The sequence below is a fragment of the Acanthaster planci genome, linkage group LG09 (genome assembly GCF_054643075.1).
Source record: "Acanthaster planci isolate LZ-2023a linkage group LG09, COTS_SCS, whole genome shotgun sequence".
Classification (NCBI taxonomy): Eukaryota; Metazoa; Echinodermata; class Asteroidea; order Valvatida; family Acanthasteridae; genus Acanthaster; species Acanthaster planci.
The window spans coordinates 5,847,392-5,871,409 of NC_141785.1; the positions used below are offsets into that span (position 1 = coordinate 5,847,392).

At 41.3% G+C, this 24,018-nt stretch overlaps 2 long non-coding RNA genes across 2 annotated transcripts; both read right to left on the reverse strand.

Annotated features, from left to right (window-relative positions):
• Positions 1-1,047: 1,047 nt before the first annotated feature.
• LOC147798048 (uncharacterized) lies at positions 1,048-3,526 on the reverse strand. The gene is made up of 3 exons (XR_015426490.1): positions 3,450-3,526; positions 2,992-3,052; positions 1,048-2,188 (listed from the first exon to the last, which is right to left on the reverse strand). It is a non-coding gene; the product is annotated as an uncharacterized LOC147798048 (long non-coding RNA).
• A 1,573-nt stretch (positions 3,527-5,099) lies between these two features.
• LOC147798049 (uncharacterized) lies at positions 5,100-5,834 on the reverse strand. The gene is made up of 2 exons (XR_015426576.1): positions 5,767-5,834; positions 5,100-5,130 (listed from the first exon to the last, which is right to left on the reverse strand). It is a non-coding gene; the product is annotated as an uncharacterized LOC147798049 (long non-coding RNA).
• Positions 5,835-24,018: the final 18,184 nt, after the last annotated feature.

Here is a 24,018-nt window from a genome sequence, read left to right on the forward strand (position 1 = left end):
AACGAACCAGCTGGCTTGGCCAGATCCTGACTGGGACCCCCTGAATGATAGCAGGGCCTGTTCCTTGTCCTGGAAGCTGGCGAAGACAGGGGAACATGACAGATCCTGACAGCGACCCCCAGAATTAAAAGGCCTGTAATTCACTGATAGGGTAGACACAGCGTTGCTGGAACGAACCTCGTAGTACTGACGGTAAACAGCTGCAGGGTGCACATACAAGAAAATTGTACAAAGAACACAAAAATACACAAAAAAGAACACTCTTTATTACTTTATTTACAAAGGAAGGAGAGTTGATCAAATCGACAGAACTGTGTAGCGAAAATGGAAGCTCAATAAATCAAAGATGCCTTAAAAGACATGTCAGTTACACTACGGCGCTGAGAAAAGAAGGACAATCATGGTGGCAAGGCCGCACTGCATTGTGAGAGGTCAGGGTGCACCATGGGTGATCAAATCTTTTCAGCGAATGAATAATAAGCGCATGGGAATTTTGCATATGTAGTGACTGTTTCGTTAGGTAGAGTGCCATTGACTGAGAAATTTACTCACTCCGGGAATCAAGAAAGTACTTGTAAAATAGGGTTTTGGGATGATAACTTACCTACTACCAAACTTGTATTTCACCAGTCCACTGTTTCAGCTCACTCGTCATAGTAGAGTGTGGTTCCTATAGAAATAAAACATTCCTTTTATTTTATCAGACATTAATTAGAAAGTAAGGAATTCACCCACTTGGGTAATTAAGGAAGGTATTCGTAAAACACCGTCTCAAGAGTATGACGGTGATCCAAGCAAGTAAACGGTACATTTTGGGTGCTTCAAGCGCATCTCAATGTTACAAAGGAAAAAACAGCTAGATAATCTAGGCACAGAATTCTTGAAATCTGTACATAATACCTGTGGTCATGTGTACAGTTTCTTAGTTGCTACAGGCCTGACAGTTTGGTCGCTAAAGTTCTTAGCTGCTCAAAAAATACAGAATCTGTGGGTGAAGTGGCATAAAAAGACTGCATATTTGTCAATGAGCACTACTTACCTCTATGGATATTCCTTGAAGTTGAGCAACAATAGCTTCAAGCAGGACTGACTCCAGGCAATATCCAAGTACATCATTCAGAATCCTTGAGATCTCTTCCTCACTGATCTTGTTCTTTCATTTTCTCCAAGACAGCTGTCTCTTTTCAAACACTGTAGTTTGTGTCATGTCCATGATATCCTCCCTTTATGTTCTCAAAGTCAAAACACAGGGTCCACTGCGACAGAGGTTAATGTTGATTGGCCTCGTTTGTTGAAGACTATGCCTACATATTATCCAGGGAGCCTGCACAGTTAAACTGATTCTCACTTGGGCCAAGAATGGACTTCAGAGAAACTTTACCCAAAAAATGCCCAGTTGGGCATTTAAAGGGATTTTAAAAACTTTTTTGAAATTTTGATTCACAACAACTTTAGGAAATGTGCTGTTGATTTTTGAACACAAAAGAGCACATCATGCGCGTATACTGCAGTGAAGTACATAGGCAGCGTGCATTTTTATTAAAGTCTGTGACAGTATTTCAACAGATCACATTCCTCATTTCAATTAGGAAATGGGTAACTGATAAATGGTTTAATTGAAAGGAAATGGCTCGGGGTTACATATTACTTGTTAATGGCGGGAGGTTGGTCGAGGTTCATACAGTAAATGGGATTGTTAATGGTTGGGAGTTAGTTGAGGTTGATATGGTAAATGGTTACTGGTTAATGGGGTTGTTCTGTATTGTTAATGGTTGGGGGTTGAATTGGTTAATTGAGGTTTATATGGTTAATGGATAATGGTTGACAGGAGTGTTTTCATAGCTGTGAGGAAATGATCTGAGAATACTGTTACTAGCATGATGAAAAATTGATACACAGCGAGTCAACATATCAGAAAGCACATTTGCCTTGTATTTAGGAATAGACAATTGTCGCGTTCGATTTGTTCCATGTGGCAGGCCAACCCTGGATAATGGCAAGTTGATTGATACATGATCTTGTCCGACTGTAGGTCCATTGTTTCACTTGCAGTTCAAATGGTAGAATCATGTCCCATTAGGTTTGAGTATTGCGGGCATCTTCACTGCTCCATTCTCCCTGTGAGCTGTATGTGCAAGCGTTGGTTCCAGTCTTCCTTGCTGATTCAGTAGAGGTGTCCAGGAATCATCTGTAACACAACAAAACTAAACTTGTTAATTCACATTCCCCAATCCTCGGTAGTTCTAACTGAGGGACTCAGGGATCAGGACTTTACGCTCCTCCCATTTTTATCTTGACTGTCAACAGCTTCATAACTTTCCAGAGCTTGAGAGGCTTTGTCTACTTTTGGGCAATCCTTACTTGTAGGAAACTGCAAGTATTCAACTGCTGAAAGGTTAAAATTTCAAATTTTCTTCCAAAGTTCTCCACAAAATGGGTTCTCAACCCTTCCTAGGTAAACAAAGGTGATCTGGGAAGTACTTTTATATGACCTTGGACCAGTAGTATTGGCCCAACAAATGGTGACAAACTGACAATGAGCCTGACTAATGAATTTCATTGTATGAAATGTATATCTGGTTTCATGCATAACGTCAGTGATGGTGTCGTCACCAGGTCCCTAATTTCGCCACCTATCAAAAAGACATCTGATGGGTTTTCTGATCGGAAGTGAGCGAGTATGACAGGGCGTGCGCTATATGCTGGGCTGAAAATGGCAAATATTTCTGGGTGCACAATGATGAAATGATTTGGTAAACATTGCCGATGCTAAACAAGACTGGTGCAGAATATGACTTCATTTTATGTTTCAGGAAATGTAGGGGAAAGTCTGCGCAAAATCCAAGGCAGAATTTAGTCCACAATCAACAAAACGAGGGCAATAGCTGGCATAGTGATTGAGGTTTGAGAGGGGATGAGGGAGCAAGATGCCACCAATGCATCTGTTGGTGATGTGATCGAGTAGCAGTTCACAAAGGCAAAATGACATACCAGTAAGCAGGTAATGGATCTGATCATCACGTCCCTTGTGCATCACTTCAGAGTTCATTACCTGTCATAATGAAATAGAACAAAAAAGGAACTATTTAAGTGAAGCGCATTTAAAGATCAACACATTTACTTACTTGAACTTGACTATGGTTTTACATAAGATATTTCAACATGAAAAAAAAGTTTGAGAATCAATCATAATTTTCAGGGGTTTTCTATATAGATTGCAATTTTTTAAAATTTTGGAATAGGTTTTGAACTTTCCAGTCAGTCTCATATGCAAGAAGGCAAACAGTAAGTGGTGTTCCAGTATCGTAAAGGGCAAAAAAGGTCACTTCCACATGGTGACTTTATTCCAACTCTGTAAGGGAGTCTTTATTTGGAAAAAATTCTTGATAAGCATAAGAATAAACAAAGTTGTCTCGATAAATTCCACTGTCGAGTAGTCACATGCTCACCTTTGAAACTGCAGCACGATGATTATCCTGGTAAGGTTAGTGAAAACAGGGCCACCACGTGAAGGTCCCAGGATACCAGCCCCGCACGCTTTCGGCAATTAGCGGGCCCATCGCTGGACAGACTGGTACTACCCTGTGGCCGCAGGGGCACCATCTGCCACTGTCCGGTCCGCCCTCCCGAAGGAGAGTGCCCTTGCCTACTCACGCGCGCCCCCTCACCCCCGGGAAGGTGAGAGGACGTACCAGCGTCTTGCTAACCCCAATGATAACAGGGCCACGCCCCTATGGAAAAGGTCCGCGGCCCTCAACGCGAGGGACACAACTACCTGCATCTTTTTTGGCTAGCAGAAACGTTGGTAGGGCTAGACTCACGAATTGCCTAGCCCCTTCCGCACAACTCGCATTGAAACCCCCCAGGACTCCAACTGGAGCGAGTTCCAATTTCATATCGATCTCCGCACCCACCTAAGCCCTAACGACATCGGGATATAGGAGATCCCATAGTCTCTGCACTTCTCAGAGGGATATAACAGATCCGACCGAGACTAAAGGAAAAAAATCCTATAGTGAAACTTTCAGGTTTCACTACTAAGAAAAAAGTCCCTGAAGGGGAGTTACCTAAGCCCTACAGATGACCGCTGTGGAGCCTTGCAGCAGGGACGGATCCAGGGGCAAGTTCCCTAACCTTACGGTACTCTTAATTTTTCCTAGTTGACCATCACGGTTTGATTCATTTTCATACCCCATTGAGATGTTTGATGCCGTTGTCATGACAATCGACGTATTGCTTTGCTCTCAAAGAGAAAATTGTGGCGTATGATGCATCAGATAAATATTAATATGCAAGCTCCCCAAGGAGCTGAGTTATAGTTGTCCCCCCTTTGATTGGCACCCAAGATCCGCCCCCGGATGGACAAAGGGATATAGCAGATCCCATAGTCCTGCTGGTCTTGCGTTGGGGATATAGGGATATAGAAGATCCCATCACCCGTCTTGAGGACATCGGGATATAGCTGATCCCATAGTCCTTATAGAATTGGATTTGTAGGAAATATGCTCAATTTGAGCCGATGACCTGTGAGAGACCACCACCCCGCACAATCACAACATGCAGCTGAACCATTCTGGGAAAATGTTAAACTGACTTGAAAGTGATCCATTTCTGTGTTAACAATGAACCTTGGCCAACAACTGAATACAATTTTAACTTCGCACAAAGTTTTCAAAAGCAATTTCCATCAACCATTTAGTCCACCTTCTTTCTTCAATTTTTTTTCTTCTTCAAGCTGAGCTTGCAACCGAATTCAGAAATATATTCAAAAGGTGCCTTCTAGACACTTTCCCTGGATGGTCCAGAAGCTAACTGGAAAAAGAGCATTTCAAGTTAGCTTGGAAAACAAAGGGTTACTTTACCAAGCCTGGTTGCTATGATCCGGGGTTCTTGTGCATGTTCACGCCTGTAAGAAATGGTTACCTCACCTTATGAACATGCAATTCGTGAATTACCCGGCCTTTACTTGGGATGACCTGTCTCGCATACTGTTTTCACCATCTTGGATGAATCCTGCGATCCGGGGGTCTTGTGCATGTTCACGCCTGAAAGAAATGGTTACCTCACCTTATGAACATGCAATCTTGTCCCCCGGCCTCTACTTGGATGGTCACACCTTCTGAGCAGATGCTGAAACAAAATCAAGCAAAATTAATCAAACAATGAGAAATATGAACTTAAGGGTGAAAAAGGCAAATGGCGTTATGGTTAAATTGGTTTTAACCGCTTCTTGCCGGGGATTTCGGATCCGGACACGTTTGCTTTATATGCGCGGCCGAGGTCTCCAAACTTGGATAAAGGGAAGAGGGCCTTGTAACAAAGAAAAACGTTCTCGGAACAAAAGACCAGGCTGCTGGGCATTACCAACATTTTTTCGCTCTCAAAAGTGGAGATAATCCAGCCTTATTTTGAAACAGTATATCGGGGTTTGGGGCATTGAGAGCGAGTGGACTACCACCAGGGACAAAAGCGCTCCACCACCCCAGTGATGAAGAAAGTTATATAACACCACACAATGTGGGCTCTTTTTTACAAGGCTGCAAGCCTGGCTGAAATACTCGGGCGTCAATAGATTTTGTCTGTCAAGCAAGAGTGGACACCAGATAGTCCTTCACATGCTTGTAAGTGTCCAGTAAATAAAGATAGGAATTTTTAAAGAATTTTAAAAACCAGAAACAAATGATAAATATCCCGGCCCAGCATCATCAACATTGATAACTGCCCCGGCAGGAAGTGGTTAAAAAAAGTTTTTCAGTGACAACTTACCTTATACCAAACTTTCATTTTCTTCATCTCCACCGTTTCAGCTCACTCGTCAGAGTAGAATGCGGTTCCTGTAGAAATGAAAATGAATTCCTTTTACTTTATCAGACATTAATTAGAAAGTAAGAAAACTATAGAAAAGTATAGAGGAAGGACACAGGAGTTTGAACTGCCAGGGGTGTAACATCTGGCCAATTACCACTTTCTGGCATGCCTGGTATGTCCATAGCTAGAGCGCAGCCAGCGCTTGCTTCACACCGTTTATTTCACAACCACCACTCCCCTTTGTACCTCATGATCACCACTGCAATTTTTTGCTGGTAATCTGCATCCTTAAAATCTTTGTGTACTGGAAACAGAAAATTGAATATTCATGCCTTTGTTGGTGCTTGGTATGATCTCATGACAACATCAAATTTAATGCTTGCGCAGTTGCTTGCATTACGCTGCGTGCCCAAATCTATATAACCAGCCATTGCCCTTAATGAGCTCTTTCTTCTGGAGTTATTTTGGGAATAAATAATCAGATTGTTTACAAGATTTTGTGTTTTGTTTGAATAAATTTTATAATGTCATTCGTACAAAAGCATATTTTATGAGATTTCACTGATGAAATAGTGCATTTTGTTCCTAATGAACTAAGCTTTCCAGTAGTAGGGAACATTTTGTTGGCCAGTCTTGGCCAAATTCATATCAAGGCTTTGAAAACTGATATATTGTAGGGAGAATAAAATCCTCTCCCACATTAGTGTGGGGCAGGTTTCCTGGTGATACTTGCCCAGCCTACATATGCAAATTACCCATGTGCCTATTACCATTCGGCGAAGGACTTGATTATGCATGCTGCCCCATGACCCTCCACAATTCACTGCGGTACGTCCCGCCACCATGTTCGTCCTTCTTGTAGAAGCGGAGAAATCCCCGGAGCCAAAGTGGGGAAGGACAGACGGGAGCGGCGGGGCAGGGGTATGTATCACTAGGAGACCTGACCCACACTAATGTGGGGGAGGAGTCTCCTGTGTTTACATACCCCGCACAGCCTACATATGCAGAGTGGCACCAGGGGAGTAGTTTCCAGAGAACATAAGCAGGTGTCGCCCAAGCGAACACTCACCATAAGGAAGAGGAATCTATGAGGAAGAATTCATTGTTCAGTCTGGGACAGCACTGGATGCTGTCCCAACTGCCGAGTGCAAGGGTCACTACGCCATAAGCCGCCTCGCTCCGCAGGACATCCTTCAGATAGCACTTGGTGCAGGTGTACGGGAATCTCTAGCAAGCTGCATAGCAGATATCTGCCAGGGAAACACTTTTAAAGTATGACAAGGATGCGGAGGCGGCCCGAACATCATGGGCTCTGATGTGAGATTGGGTCATCTCGTCATGTCGTGTCGGCCAGTCCTGGTTTGCGGCCGAGGTAGGTCGGCCGTTGTGATGGATCGAGGGCCAACTTGTCGTGGTTAGTGAGGAACCCTAGGCGTGTCAAGACGTCGAGGATGAGAGAAGTGCAGGCTCTTGCCTCGTTGGAGCGACCGACGATCAGCCAGTTGTCCAGATATTGAAAAATGAGGGCATGGCGCTGTCACAAGTGGGCTGCGAGAGTCTTGGCGATCCTGATAAAGACCCTTGGTGAGGTTGCGAGGCCGAATGGAAGAGCCTGAAACTGGTAGATTTGGCCGCAGTATTCAAGCAGAGTAACTTGCGGTACGGTTGTGTATCGGGATATGGAGATAAGCGTCCCGTAGATCTATGGAGGTGGCCCATCACGGGACCGGTAGGGGTCAGGGTCTCCATTCAAAAAAGTCTTGTTGAGCAGTTTGAAGTTGATTATCGGTCACCATTTTCCCAGTTCTTTCTTGGGTGTTAGGAAAAATGATGAGAGGAAGCCGGTGGATAACTGGTTTGGACACACCAGCGTGATGGCGCGTTCACATGTCACATCCCGGGTTACCTCGAGGACATAACCTTCGGCAGTTATTTGCACTCTCCAGCAAAATAAGACACCGGATACAAGATCTTCTGTTTTATGGAGACTAATTTACAAATTTATTATTGTTTAAAAAAAAACTATTTACAGTTTTGTTGATCTCACACGATATGAAATACACCCGGGACTTTGGGGGTTTTCAACACAGGAGGTGCACAACTTAAATTTAACGTAAACATTCTAAAGGATCCTTTTGTCACTGCAGCGATGAATGGTTTACGTTTTGGCCAGGAACTCTCGGGCTGTCTCACTGCAGAGTAGCCTTCAGGGCACCAGCCTGACTCTCTCTCGTACAGCGGTCTTGACTTGACCCCGAGTCTTGAGTTGTTCCTCAAGTTTCTGGCCAGCCCTTGGATCGGACTGCTAGTCCAATACCCACAGTAGATCCCTATGTAAATGAAATGCAAACCTTTTCTGAACACCCATCTAGTACAAATGTTCGACCACGTCAAAGGGTATAATTATACAAGTTATTATTAGTGGTTGCAACCATTATCACAACTATTTACAAAATAATGACCACTCCATATCTTGACACAGCTAATCTTTAAAAGTGATCAATGCAACCATAAATCCAAGTTCTCTAATACATCTTCGTTACTCCAGTAAACACTTATCTTAATGTAAATACATGTAACTGCAAAATTTACTCTATTTTAAAATAAACTTACAGGTTGCGTAGACACCTGGTTCTTGGGAAATCTTGCGTCTCGAGTAGTTTTTTTTTTTCGCCCCAGGTATCGGTCGGAACTTATCTTCACCGATACACTAGCTTCCCATCATTAACGGAACTTATCTTCACTGATAAACTAGCTTCCAATCATTAAGTTCTTCAGCACAACTGGCTGGATTCTCGCAGTTTCAAACTCACAGCAAAATCATCGAGGCTGGCAAGACGTGCCCTCCCTCGGACTCTCCGACGCAAATGCCCTTTACCCCCAAAAATTTTATAAAACCCAGCCAAATTTCTACCTGGGGCACCCTCAATCCTTTTGTTGTGTGACCCTGGTGACCTCATAAGAAAGGACGTACTCAAGCAAGAGTCGCGCTATCCAATGGGGTTTGTCAATTCTTCCCACGAACCTATCTAATTTAAACAAAAATACTACATGGAAACACTGTCAATGCACACTCAAGTTATCTTATGTTTGGCTCCCATGCATAAATAGACTCAAGAGTTATTTCTCTTTAACAAATTAATCTCACTTCGTGACAACATCTTAATGCTGAAAATCTCTTCCAGAGCCAGGCACTTGGATATGTATGTCGCATGGGGGAGGAGTGGAAGGGAAGATATTCCGGACGGCGGGGGCTTGTGAACTCAAGGGAGTCACCATGGGCAATGGTGGAGAGGACCCAGCTGTCTGCGGTGATTTCCTGCCAGAACCCAATGAAACTGCCGAGACAGCCCCCGACAGGTTCAAGATTTGCGGCCACTGAAGGCGAACAGAAGTCGGGCACAGAGTGAGAACCCACGGCCGGTGAAGCATGGTTGGAGTCTTCTAAGAGCGGTTGTATAGCTCGCCCGGGGTGCAATGGCCGAGTAGCTGCCCAGGGCGGACGACTAAAAGAGCGGCCTGCAGATGGGGGCGGATACACCCCTCGTCACGGTGGTGGTGAAGGCTGCCGACGGGAATGAGCTGCAGGTTTATGAAGCGAGATCTTCTTGGCAGTCTCCAATACACTTCACCTCTGACTCGAGGATCTTGGTGAACTTCCCGACGAAGAAATCGTCCCCAATGGGCGGGAGATCCACGAGTTTGTTCCTGACATATTTGAAGGGGATATTCATAGCATCCACTGTATTGGCTCTGTGGCTAGAAGTGGCCAGAAGGGACATACAATTGAGTTGCTCGAAGACCGAGTTGAGTCCCTCATCGAGCCCTCGCAGAGCTATGGCTGCAAAGTCTTGGGAGACTGGAGAGTCTTCTTCACAGGCTCGGGCAATATACTCCAATAGGAGGCGGAAGCAGGACGCTATATCTAAGCAACATAGAACTGCTTCAAAGTTGGCCTTGTCCTTGTCCTGGAAGGTATTGCGTTTGCCGGCATCGGGCAAGATCTTGTCTCTGGCGGCGTCAGGAATAATCTGAGGGTTGACAAGAAGCGAGATACATCCTCTTGAGGAAAGCGGTAATAGGACATGGCTCTGGGAGGAGCCGCACACCAGCGCCTAGCCTTCACAAGGGTATTCATCATCTCCACACAGGAAAGGTCTGGGGGAATCTCTGAGAAGACGGATTCAGCTGAATCAAGGCGTTAAGGGTGGTGCTTAAACGAATAATGTCCCTGTTCAGTTGGTGTGGGATCTGACGACGGGAGCCCAAGGACGTGGATCATGTCGCGCTCAAGAGGGCAGTGGCGGCCCTCAGGCTGAGTCAGACCAGCCACCAAGTCGATGTCATTATCCTCGGAGGAGACAGGCCGAAGACCAGCAGAAGAAAGAGCCAAGCCGTGTTCCGGAGTGGAGCGAGTCACCATGAGGCGGGGCTTGCTCCCGCACCTGGTTCCGCTGAGATGGTTCTAGTTGGAGAATAGAGGTCACCTCAATCTCCGAAAAGGCCCTCTGTGAGGGAGGAGGGACGACCAGGAGGCGATCCGGGTCAGGTGCTGTCACAGCTGGCTGAGGCTTAGAGTCTATCTTGCAAGCGAGAGAGGTGAAGGCCTCCGAGACTGGATCATCGCCATCCATGGGGGTGGATCAGAATTTTAGGAAATTTGCATATGTAGGCTGGGCAGGGGTATGTGAATGCAGGAGACTTACAAACCTTCCATGGATAATGAAGCAAATTTAAAAGGTTTAGTTACAATGGCAAAAGTAGGTCTAATATCAGGGATTTTTTGTATAATTTGTATTTAATTGCAAGCAAAAAACTACAAGTATCGCTAGGAAATGGTACTGGTGGCCCTGCTGGTCCGGCACTAATCGGGCATTTTTGGAATGTTCTCTATTATTCATCAGACTCGGCTGCGACCATCATTGAACATTTTGAAGTGCCTGAGTAGCAACTCCTGCTGTGGTCCTTCCTCTATGGTAAAAACAGCATATTGCTGACAACTTACATTGTACCAAACCTCCATTTTCTCCATCTCCACTATTTCAGCTCGCTCATCATAGTGACAGTGTGGTTCCTGTAGAAATAAAAAGAAATCCTTTTACTATATCAGACAATAATAGAAAGTTAGAAATTATCCAATTAGGAAATCAAGAATTTGTAAACCAGGGTTTTTGGTGTGATAACATACCTTGTACCAAACTTTCATTTCTTCATCTCCTCTGTTTTAGCTTGCTTGTCATTGTAGAGTGTGATTCCTATAGAAATACAAAGAATTCCTTTTACTTTATCAGACATTAATTAGAAAGAAATTTACCCAATTGAAAAATCAAGGAAGAATTTGTAAACCAGGGTTTTTGGTGTGATAACTTACCTTGCACCAGACTTTCATTTTCTTCATTAGTCCACTGTTTCAGGTCTCGCCAAAGTAGAATGTGGTTCCTGAAGAAATGAAGAGAATTCCTTTTACTTTATCAGACATGAATTAAAAAGTAAGAAATTTACCCTCTGGGGAATCAATGAAATATTTTGTAAAACAAAACAAACAAAACAACAATTTTTGAACATAACATACCTTGTACCAAACTTTTGTTTCTTCATCAGTCCACTGTTTCAGCTCACTCGTCGTACCAGAGTGTGGTTCCTATAGAAATGAGAAGGATTCCTTTTATTTTATCAGACATTAATTAGAAAGTAAGGAACTTACCCGCTTGGGGAATCAAGGGAAGTAATCATAAAACATTTTCTCAATAGTACAGTTGATGGGGATTGGTCCAAACAAGTAAACGCTACATTTTGGGTGCTTCAAGCACATTTCAGTGTTAAAAAGGACAAACCAGCTAGATATCTAGCCACAGAAATCTTAAAATCCCTACAGCTCAATATTTGTCAAGTTCTCGTGACATCTTCAGTGTTAGAATATTCAGCACTTGAACTTTGCAGTTGGACAATTGAACTTAATGGTGGTTTCTTTCTTTGGTACACGCACTGCGTGAATAGAAGTTATGTTGGGGAAAATGTCAAATAAAACCATGTAATTGGGTTTTTTCAGTTTTTAATTTTATCTTCTTCATCATCACATGGCTGTTATTTTTGAATGGGGGGCCCTAGGCATCGATAACTTCGGAGGCCAGTTTAATACACCACAAAATGTTGAAAATAAAGCAGTCAATATTGTTTATAACACCTCCACCACAGATTCTGATTGATTTAAATGATTTATATGATCTCATATTAAACAATGTTTATCTGGAAAAAGATATTGGTCGAACAATTACCAGCTCCTATCCAAACTACCTGTTCATGAAACAGGTTAACCTCACAGGTACCTCTCTGTAGTAAAATGTGTGTAATGTGCAACACACTCATCTATGCATGAACATAATTATACATACCTGTGGTCATGGTTTGGTTGCTATATAGGTGCAGCATTTCAGATTTCCAGGTACATGTGCTGTTCTTTTGGCTGTGAAAATTACAAGACAGAATATTATGGCAAATGCCATGTGACTAGCTCTAGGCCACTCAAAATACAGAATCTGTGTTTGAAGAGTTATAAAAAATGATAGAATAGTTGTAACTAAGTAATACTCACTGGTATGGCCATTCCTTGAGGTTGAATGAGCATAGCTTCAGCAGATGGATACCAGACATGAGCCAATTTCCTTCCAGTGCGTCATTAAGAATCCTTGCAACCTCTTCCTCACTAATATTAGTCTTTCAAGTTCTCCAAGAGAGCTGTTTCTTTCAAACACTGTGGCTCGTGTCCATGTCCACAAATCCTCCCTTCTCAATTCTCAAAGTCAAAGTTAGACTTATAGTTCACTGCAACAGAGGTTAATGTTGATTTCCCTCCTTTGTTGAAGACTATGCCTTATATTTTATCCAGGGAACCTGCACAGTTAAACTGATTCTCATTTGGGCCAAGGTAGCACTAGAAGAAACTTTTCCCAACAAATGCCTAGTTGGGGCATTTCAAACGTTTTTAACAAAAAATATTTGAAAATTTTGATTCAAGGCCAATTGAGAAAGTGCTGTTGATTTTTTGAACACAAAAGAGCACATATTGAATGCAGTGAAGTACATCAGCAAACACTTTATTTTTCAAAGTAATTTACAGCATTTAGACAGATCACATTCCTCATTTTGATTAATTAGGAAATGGGTAATTGGTAATAGGCTAATGGCTAGTGGTTACGTATTGTTTGTTAATGGTTGGGGGTTAGTTTAGGTTCTTATGGTAAATAGGATTGTTATTTACTGTTAATGGTTTGGAATTAGTTGAGGTTCATGAGGTTAGGCCTAACTGTGGTTAACGATCATTTAGGGTTTGGTTGACATTCTTATCGTAAATGGTTACTGGTTAAGGGGTTATTTACTGCTGATGGTTGGGGGTTGGTTGAGGTTCATATGGTTAATGGATAGTGGTTAACAGAATTGTTTTCATCGCTTTGAGGAAATGATCTGCAAATACTGTTTAATACTATAGCATAATGGATCAATACATGTAGATGCATATGTCAGAAAGAAAGCGCAATTGGCTTGCATTTTAGAAATATACATAACGTTCAATTTGTTTCATGTGGCAGGCTAACCCTGGATAACGGCAAGTTGATTGATACATGATCTTGTCTAACTGCAGGTCTATTATTTTGCTTCGAGTTCAAATGGATCATGTCGCATTAGGTTGGAGTATGCGGGCATCTTCACTGCTCCATTCTTCCTGTGAGCTGTAGGCCTATGTGCGAGTGATGGTTCCAGCTTTCCTTGCCGATTCAAATCAAGGTGTACAGGAATTTTCTGTAAATAACAAAATAACAAAGCTTTTTTAACCATTTTTCTCCAATCTTCGGTAGCTCTACTTATAGGTCTCTGGGAGAGGGCTTTGCACTCCCATACCATTTTTATCTTAAAAGTCAACAGCTTCATAAATTTCTGGAGCTTGAGAGGTTTTGTGACTCTTCTGGGCAATCATTACTCAAGTATTCAACTGCCAACATAAAATTTCACATTTTCTTCCAAAGTCCTCCACAAAATGGCTTCTCACCAGTAACGTGGCACATCCCCCCCCACAAATTCCACGTGCCCCAGGTGTCCCCCCCCACTGAAAAAAATGGATGAAAGGATATTGAATAAGGCTATTCCACAAAAACTTGCCCCCCAAAAACCACACCACTGAAAGCTGCTGCCCCCCCCCATTAGATGCTTGTGCCCACTTTGTGCCTCCCCACTAGCAAGATCCTGACTAGGCCACTACTCTCAACCCTTGTGTGTGAAAGGGAGACTTTCTATGGAAGCAAAGGTAGCTTGGGAAGTACGTTGTATATGATCTTGGACCGGTAGTGACTGTTTTTGGCATGGTGACAAACTGACAATGAGCCTCCCCAACTTGCGAATTTCACTGTATCTGCTTTCACGCATAATGTCTGTGAAGGCATAGTTGCCAGGTCCCTAATTTTGCTACCTATTGTAAAGTCTATCAGCGGTTTTCTGATTGGAAATGGAATAGAATGGCAGGGCATGTACACACTTGTAAATGGTTGAACCAATATCGGATATTTGTGACGTTGTGCATGTGCAATATGTGACGTATCATGTAAATGGCCACAGTACGCAGATGGGCAGATCATTTTGTGAGGAGAGGCAGGATAAAAGCTCTGAATTATGACACGAGCACTTGGTTACACAGTCAAAAAAACCATTAGACATGGGATTTCAAGAGATACAATAAAGTTGATAAGCGTTATTGCTAAAAAAACATGGGTGATTTTACACAATTGTAGAAACGATTTGTGGGAAGGAAAAAGAGGCAATATTTGCCCTTTTTCCCAGCCCACAATGTCTTTTTGACTATTACTCACTAAAAGCTTATTGCTTTTCGGGGGAAGAGTTGATTGAGAAAGTGGTTTTGTCAAAAAACAGAGGACACAGTCAGGGCTGCATTCAAAATTCCATAGCGTCACGAATCCATAAGCCTTATCGCAAATACTGCATGGTTAATTTTTCACAATGGTAAAAGGGCATTGTGGGAAGGCCATTTCCTTCCCACAATGCCTTTTTACCATTGTGCAAAATCACCACCCATGCCGTATTTGCAATAAGGCTTATCAAGAATATTACATTATATTAAGAACCTGCAAGGCACAAGAGGGGCCTTGCAGTTCTTCGAGTGCAAAATATGTATATTTTTCTATATTTTGGGCCACAAACTGACGTTTTTCAGTCTAAAGAAATCAAGACTATATTGGGGACATGTTAAAAAATGCATCCACTTTCAAATTAAAATGTTAAGTCATCATACTTCCCAAATTACCTTTTGCTTCATTAAGTCTTCCTTTTACACGAAGGGTTGAAAAGCCATTTTGTGGGGGTTCATTACTTTTAGCACCCTGTTCCTATTATAAGGGAACAAATTCTACTTTTTTAAAATGACTTATCGAAACAAGTTGTTGGTGATGTCCTCTTTCATATCAGAAAGAAACGAGAACAGGGCTTTTGGTTTTTCAGGGAACATATTGAATCGATTGTCCCATTTTTGAATCTTAAACTGACAGAGGGCACTGTATATCACATTACAGAGTTTCTATGGACACGTACTCCCAGCCAATCAGGAACGGGTGCACGGGCGCTCGTCGTGCGTTTTGTATCGCTTGCTATATATAAAAGTCATGTCGCATATTCTCCAGAGACCTCAAAGTACAATCATTAAAAACCCTCCACATTTTTACGTTACTCTGAATAATCCAAACATTCCCCGGAAGTACTTATGTAAAAGCAATACTTGAGAATCAATTTGGCGTGAAGGTGATCTTGTCAAGGTGGAGGTAAGTTTGTAAATCTGTCTTTAAACTTCTGTATTTACACAAAGAGGTAGGCAGGCTGCAACAGCTTTTCTTGACATTTCAATGGGTGATACCATTTACATCAGAGGGTTTCCGTACTCACTGCTAGTGACAGAAATATGAGCGCAAAGTGATATTTTTTTAAATAAAAGAAATATTAAGCCAATCAAAAATTCATTCAGGCTTTTGAAAAGCCAAATCCAATGAAACTGATTTTTTAAAGTCTAAAACTTGAAATAGGGCCAAGGTCTAGTAGGCCTACCATTTTTGTGGTCACGATGGTTCTATATTAAGACGTTACCTGAAAACAAAGCTTGTTTTTATTGTGCCTGTCAACCTATTTTTGTTTACTTTGTCTACCATATGAAAATCGTGTCAAAATGTAGGACTGTACGACAGAAAATCCTCCAGTTTCATATTTTATATTTAGATACTGGGGACATAGACAGTGGAACATTTTTTAAGACACTGTAATTAGAATCTTTGACAATCATTATGAATTTCCAAATTTATTATCTTTTTGCAAGATACTGGTTCTTGAATGTTTATTTTTCGGATCTTAAAAGAGGAAGAATCAAGAGTGTATGTCACCTATCCTGGATGGCCACCTAAATTTAACGAGTGGATTTCAAAAGAACGTCTTGGCACACTGACCCCACATATAATCCAGTAAGTATATCCTCAGTGAATGAAAGAAAGAAGCTGTTCATTCATCAAATGCTTTGTGACATTAAAGGGTCTCTTAAAGGAAGCAGAAGAGCATTGCCGAGGGTAAACATACGAAGGGATGTCGAACAAGATGTGATGCTGGCTATATTTGACATTGGACAGTGTAGCTCTCCCAAATGCCACAGAAACCATGAGCTAACAAACATATTTGGATCCAATTGGATGGAGGGAATCGACGGACAAGGAAATGACACATACATCATCTCGGGCTCACTGAGAGTTGCAATAACACAGATCTGTTGTTGAATTTGACATCTGCGGAAGGGAGATGCACACCTCACCGGGATACTATGTTTTATTCTCTTTTGTTCGAGCAGAAGCTACAAAGTATCAACTGAAGCAAGTAACCTGCAATTAGAAACGAGCCCTGTTGCATTCACAGAAGTGGAACTAACTTTCCTGCATGATGTTATTGTAAACCAATCAATTTCAAAGGCTACAAAAGAAGCGACAGAATACATTTTTAAGGCAATTTGCCAACATTATTGGTTGCATTTAAGATTATCACCACGGCTGGCCATCAAGTGCGAGTAAAAGTAGGAAGATTTCTTATTCAGCTTCGCCATCCAAAAAAAAGGTGGACGACAGAAGGAAAAATTCAAGAAGAAGATTGCTGCTAACAGCATATGGAAGTTCAAGATTCTTCATACTAAGTTCGCTGAAAACCACTGTCCAAGGAAAGAAGACTCTCAAGCATCAAAAGGAAAGAAATCAGCACATAAACACAAAGAAACTGTGGTGCGGCAATTTGTCAGGAAATACAGGAGATAAAAGCGTAATCCATTACACTCATACAGCAGACCCCACAAGTACAGACTAAAGGCAGCCTTGTCTGACGACTGTGCAAATGCATTGGAATTTCTTAAATTCTGTGGCCTGGAAGCTGAAAAGGTAACTGTGAGAAATCTTAAAACAGGTAGTTTGCAAGACATAAATTTGCTTTCACCGGGTGGCTTTACTAATTGCCCCGACCAGATTAAGCGTCTTGTTATGTGAAAGACAGGTTCTGCATTTTGGACCAGGCCTAGCAAAAGCTTTCTGTTGCTTGTGATAGTTTACCATCTTTGCATAAATTAAAGCAATTTGTCAAGAAAATTCCTGTGGATGACATAAAGAGTACCCCCACAGAAGGTTCAGTGGGCTACGAGAGGATATTTGTGTCCTCCTTCATGAAAAAGCTGAGTACCTGCATTCACAAGCATTTCTTGTAACTAATGAAATACAGGTTAAACTGTCAGGGGATGCTGCGTGGATAGGTAGAAATATCCACATTGTGAACTTTATATTCACAATTATTGAAGAGGGAAAGCCGACTGGAACAATTGGTGGAAATTACCTTCTTTCAGTTTTTCAGGACTCCAAAAGATATAAAGCATTAAGCCGATATCCGATCTCAGACTGAAAGTTTCGAACAGTTAGTAGTTGATGGTAAAACATACTGTATTGTATATTGTCTAGGGGGAGATTATAAGTTTCTGCCACATACTCATGTGTTACTGCAAGTGCCCGTCAAAGAAGTTTTACGAAACAGCCACTGAATGGTCCATGTGTGATCCAGCCAGGAATGCAAAACTACACAAGAAATTATCAAGTGCTCTTAACTGACCAAAATCTGTTAAATTCAACTGTTCCCACATTCCAGTTTTCCCATCAATTCCTGTACAAGAAATAATTGTGGACACCCTTCACTTGTTTCTCTGTATTACTGATGTGTTGTTTAACAAGATCTCAGAAAGGCTGATGAAATAACCAAAAACACCATGGCTGTTTTTGACAGGAAAAAATGCAGAAGCTGTGTCAGACTCGAGGAGTTTCTTTCTAAAGTTGGAATTCCCAGTTTTCATTTTATGTCGGCCAATGCTCAAATAAACTCAAGTGGCATACACTTACAGGCCAAGATAGAGAAACGCCTGCTCTGTCAGAATATCAATGTATTTGCTCTCTTTCAAGATGCAACTCATATTTTGTGTAGTACTCAAGATACTCAGTTTCTGTGGGATGAAAATTCTGCATTTCCCTCTGGAGTGACCATAGCAGCTTAACCCCTTCTGATGTACAGCTCTTTCAAAGTAGATGTAAGAAGTAATTACAGTCATTTGTAACGGTGACACCGTACATGTACATCTACATTCATGTTTTAGTGGCACACGTTCCAGAGTTGTTGCTAAAATATGGCCCCATTGCATACTTCACACAACAAGGGCTAGAAAAACTGAATGACATGACCACTAAAATGTACTTCAGCGCTACAAACCACCACAAAGACGCCTTGTTACAAATGCTTCGGAAAAGGGCCAGAAGTGAAAGCATGCAAATTGCAAATTTGAAAAGTAATTATCTGTTTCCAGTCAAAAATATCAGTAAGAATGTCATGCAGATCCTGGAATAATAACAGTAACAATTAAAATTCTGCTGAATTTACCTTTAGTCTGTTAGATAAGGGGTAAAAAAGGGGCCGTAATCCAGTTTAATTTTTCATTTTGCAGTTTCCCAGCATTTGTCCGACTGTTGACACAGAAATGTTAAAAAGCAGACCTATGAACCAACTGATGAAAATTCCTTTTTAATGAACTTTCCATTGTTACACTATGACTGAGCAGGAAATATTGTTGCTCACTGTGTAAATCGTCACTGTGAATGTAAAGTGAATTTCCTTTTACTCCTCTGACAGTTTCCAGAGGGGCTCAATTTTGAAATAATACATTTACATATTCAAGTAAATGTTATCAATTTGAATATATAAATTTATGAATGTTGAAGTTTATGTACGTGGCTGAGGATTGTTTTCTTTATTTCTAGTTTTCAAAGTGTCTACAAAAAATTCTAGACACTGGAGGACAATTTTTGACATTTCGACCCACACCCTATTTTCATTTCTGGAAATAATTTATCTCGAATTACACTTCTGGTGTTACTATTACACTTTCTCTTGGAAAACATCCACCAAAAACCTAATGAAAACCACCTTTGACTGTGGACAACCAAACACACCAGCTAGGAATTATTACATTCAGTGGTGGCCGTCTCTGTTTTCCGTGCTTGTCACACGACGAACTTGGACATCCCTTCATATTAATGGATGTGCCAGTCTCTCCGTATTTGAAAACGAATTTCTGGTTCAGAAGTCTACTGCGCTTAGGGGATGTTCTTTTTACGAAGACCGTGTACTAATAGGGAACTTTTGATTGGGTTGTTGCCCTGGATATATTTTGAATAATCATGAGTTACTCTTGGTTTCCAGCTGAGAATGTGATCGGCGTATGGGCAGTAAGACTATGAATGAGCTGGAACAGCACTGAACTCTTGCGCATTTCTGCTATACATGTAGCTTAAGCATGGGAAGGAAAACTCAAGCTACCGGTAGCTTCATAAGCTAAAGTACTAACGTAAACTTGTCTCTCACCGACACAAGTGGTTCAGTAAACATACTGTATGTATTTTAATACCCTAATGTACTTCGTATTTTCTGCTGTAAAGAATCAAGCACGGAAACAAATCAAAGCCAGTTACAGCATATACATGTATCTCTACGTGCCTCTTCTTTTCTTGCCAATGGTGGCGCCCTAAATGAGACATTTCGGGTCGATATAAAATTTTAGGTAAAACGGCAGCGTACTGCGAAGAGCTGTGAAGGGTACACCCTTGTATTTAGGCCAGAAATATGTCCGCCAAGCTTACTAATAAAGTTGTACACTCAAAAAATTCTAGATTAGAGGGTCCTGCGAGCCAAGGAATGGGGAATTGAAGAAATATGAGACTGAACCCTCTGGGCCGGATTCAGGGCTTCCAATTCTGAGTAATTTGGATGCAATTGGGTCCAAAAGTGGCACTATTTGAGCCATTTTGCAGAGGGAAGGGTTTCAAAATGGCTTTTTTCTGGACAAGGACAGTTTTTCATTTGGGTTGGCCTACTTCTGGTGAAAATTTCTCAAAAAATCATAAGTCAACCCCCCCGAAAATTGACAGGAAATTGAAAGAGGACATGTGGAACATCATTTTTCTGTGCAGCCTGAACACCTGTGAGAGTTGTGATATTTTTTACATATTTGTGAGTATGGGGATTTATCACTGCTGTCTGTGGGAATTATTTGTAGTGGTGCACCCTGAATGACAAATAAGCACATGTAGTCTGGTTCCTTGACCTAGATGGAGATTTGTTTCTATGAATCCAAAAAGCCCGAGTCGGGTAACCACACGAAAAAGAAAACGGCGTGATTCGACCGAGTGGTTGTCTTTTGCAAAAACTCGGGTTAGGAATTTGAAGTTTTCTTGCTTAAATATTGTAAAACTTTACCTAAACTAGGCCATTAGGAATGAGTAATGGTTCCTTAAAGTCAAAATGTTAGTAAGTTTGAGAAAGTGAACTTTGTTTCCTTATTAAGGAACAGGGTGCTAATGGTACTGAACCCCAAACTTTCAAGTTATAGCCTACATGAAATGGACGGGTCCGACATTCGGAATTTAATTTCGTGCTTAAAAAGGGCAGTGTTCCGACCTTTAATTGAGTAAGTTTACTCTTTAAACTGTAAACTATGTCACTTCTAACTATGAGGGTCAAAACAGCTAAATTTCCCTAAAAAAACAGAAAACTTACTTTGTCGAGATGGCGTAGAGAAAAGCTCCTACTTCAACGCCCGCGAAATTATGAATGCGCGTCACCCCACGTGTTGATTTCATTGTTATACAGTTAAACTGGTTCCCGTTCCAGCATTCACTCGAAGTTCGAATTCATTGCGGCGGAAACCAGCCATTGCGCAGTTGAAATTCGATTGTGATTGGATTCTCGCGATTGGTGGTTGTTCCGTGTATTGCACTCACGTCTTGGCAAAGGGGCAACACTCCATTCATTTTGTACAGGGATTTGCATGTTTTCCTTCTTCTTGCTGCAACAAAGCAAAAATAACTGAAACCTTTTCGGTACAGAGTGTGAGATATTCATAGTGCATGAACAGTGAAATTTTAGGCACATTTTTGATATAAAGGTTAAGAGTTTAGTCAATAATTCAGATTTTCTCCATAGACCACAACACTATTTCTGCCCCTTGAGTTTCGGCGAGTGTGAAATATGGAATAGCCACCAGTTGACCAATCAGAGATAGAAGAATCAAGAATCGGTGACGTCATCCCAACCTCGAGCAAATTTTCATAGAGACTCCGTTAGGCCAGTTGGGCCTACTTTTGTTTTAATTTGTTGAATTATATACCCTCTGCTCTGAATAATTATATTTACGAAGGAAAACAATGATACCAAAAATTCTTATTTTAACAACCACTACCCTGATTGTCGAATTTTATTTTTGGCTGCTCCAACCGGCTAATATTCACAAGAAGGAAAATATCTTATAGAAACTGGCCATCACCAAACTCGGCATAGTTCTTTACTCATCGTAAAATACCCCGAGTATAGACAGTTTATGATTAATTTGGGATTGCTTGTATTTTTATTTCATCTCAGTGACCCTGTGCATGTCTAAGCAGTCCACTTGGGAGTGAAGAATAACATTACTCTCCTATACCACAGATACTGAATTTTGTATCAACAATGAACTAGAAAATGTATCATCGAAGACTTCCACCCCCGATGGTTTCCAAATGAGTTGTTAGGCCCTAAGGGTAAATGCGTGGAAATTTATAACAAAAAAACTCTCTCTTCACATTCATTTTGGAAACCACTGTGCCATAATTTGATGACTTTTCATTAATGTTTTCCAAACCAGTCAAATATGTTGTGGATACATGATACGTTTTGTTGTTCTACTTTTCAGCCAATACAGATTATTCAATACTAAAACCTTTAGTACTATACAATCTTTTTTCCTGTCAGCTATCAAGTACAGACTTTACTCGTGAATATTCTTTGTTATGACAACTGATGGGCAAAAAAGAATAAGTACTACTGAAAGCATTGGTAAGAACTACACACAGGTAACAGTTTTGGTAATTTGAGCAGGGCAAACCAGATGTTCATGTACCGACGGTGCTAAAATTATTCTGAAGGTGATCTTTTGTGACAAATGTAGTTTAATATGTAATGGTGACAGAAAACCAAAAGCATGGTTGAGTTGTTAACCAAACTCAAGGGTTGCATTTTCCGTAAAACATGAATGTGCTAAGAAAGTGAAAGCTCGAAACTGAGATTTTAAAAGTTTTTTCACTTCATCAATGTCCTGAGCCCACTGGACTACTAGAACTGAGATCTTACAGTCAGATGTGGATGAATGATACAATTGTTGTCTCTACTCGGAACATGTTAAAACCATGAGAGAATGTAATCACTGTACGCATGGCCAATTCAGGACAAATTGAGAGCCGTCCAGTAGATTCAAAACATCATCTCTGTCACATCTTTTACCTCAGTAACAAGTCAAAATATCCTTTCCAAAATATTAGCACTTAGCACAACTTTATTGCAGCATATTACACTCCAAGGATAAACAAACAGCCAAATAACAGGTGAATTTTATTTCAGTCATGATTCTTTCTTTAAAGAAACATGAGCCAGCATTACGTCAAAATAATTTTGAGTACATTCTTTAATTCCAATCTACAGAACTGTCTTCTTTTCAAGAGTTGGAATTCTGTAATTCAAACAAAGAACACACGAGAAATCCTCTCAATTCCCCTTTATTTCCTTGACACTTGGCTAAGAACTCTCCTGAAACCGTCCCCTCCATCTTTGCATGGAACCATCTAGAACCCCCCGCTTCTTTTGGTACCTTCTGCAAATATCCACAATCCTTGCTTGTGACCATCCTGAACAGTCCCTCGTTCAACACAATAACCCACAGGCACTTTACAGATAAGAACAGGCATCAAGCCCTGTGGTAAAGTACATAACGGTACAGATGTCCAAGTCCCATATCCATCAAAACATACAAGACCTAGACTTGATGAATTTTGACAGAGTCAGGTTCATAATAAACAACCCTGAACGAGGTCAAACCCTAATACCGAACTGATTAGCGTCATAATGTCCCAATGCCTGCATTGAGACGAACTTTGTCCCCAGGCCTGAAGGAGAAGTCAAAATCCTTTGGTGCCTCGAAGATGAGAACAATAGTTGAACCCGAGGTTGAACTCCCCGATGCCTGTCACCTTAGCAACCCTGATACCTGCAGAGTCTCTGGTGACGGTGGTATAGTCATGGTCCCGGTACTCGCCTTGTTTAAACTTGCCCTTATTGTTGGTGCGAAGTGCCTGGATGATAAAAAGCAGTTAAAACTTCAGTTTAGCCCTCTACGCTTCCCTCTGCAATGTAAAGGCTTATGCTGTTGCTTGAGATCACACAAGTCTTTCAGAATAACAGACACCTTACAATTTTCTATTACTAAGATCCCTGAGCCAAAAATGCTGCACACAAGTTCACATTAGCAGTTCTTACATGGTTTTACTTCATGCTTCAAGTTTTTTAGATCATAACATAACAATCCCAAGATATTACCAATGAATGGCCAAATTCTGCATCTACACCATAATATCACAAGTCTGAGTGTCAACCCCAAGGAATTTCTACCTTTGTTTATCTCTTCCCACAAACTCTGATACAATCAACAGTCCTGTTGCCCTTTTGATGAACCAGGGATATTCCATAACCACTCCTGTATGAGGTTGTTGAGGAGAGGATCCTGGTTTCATCACAGGG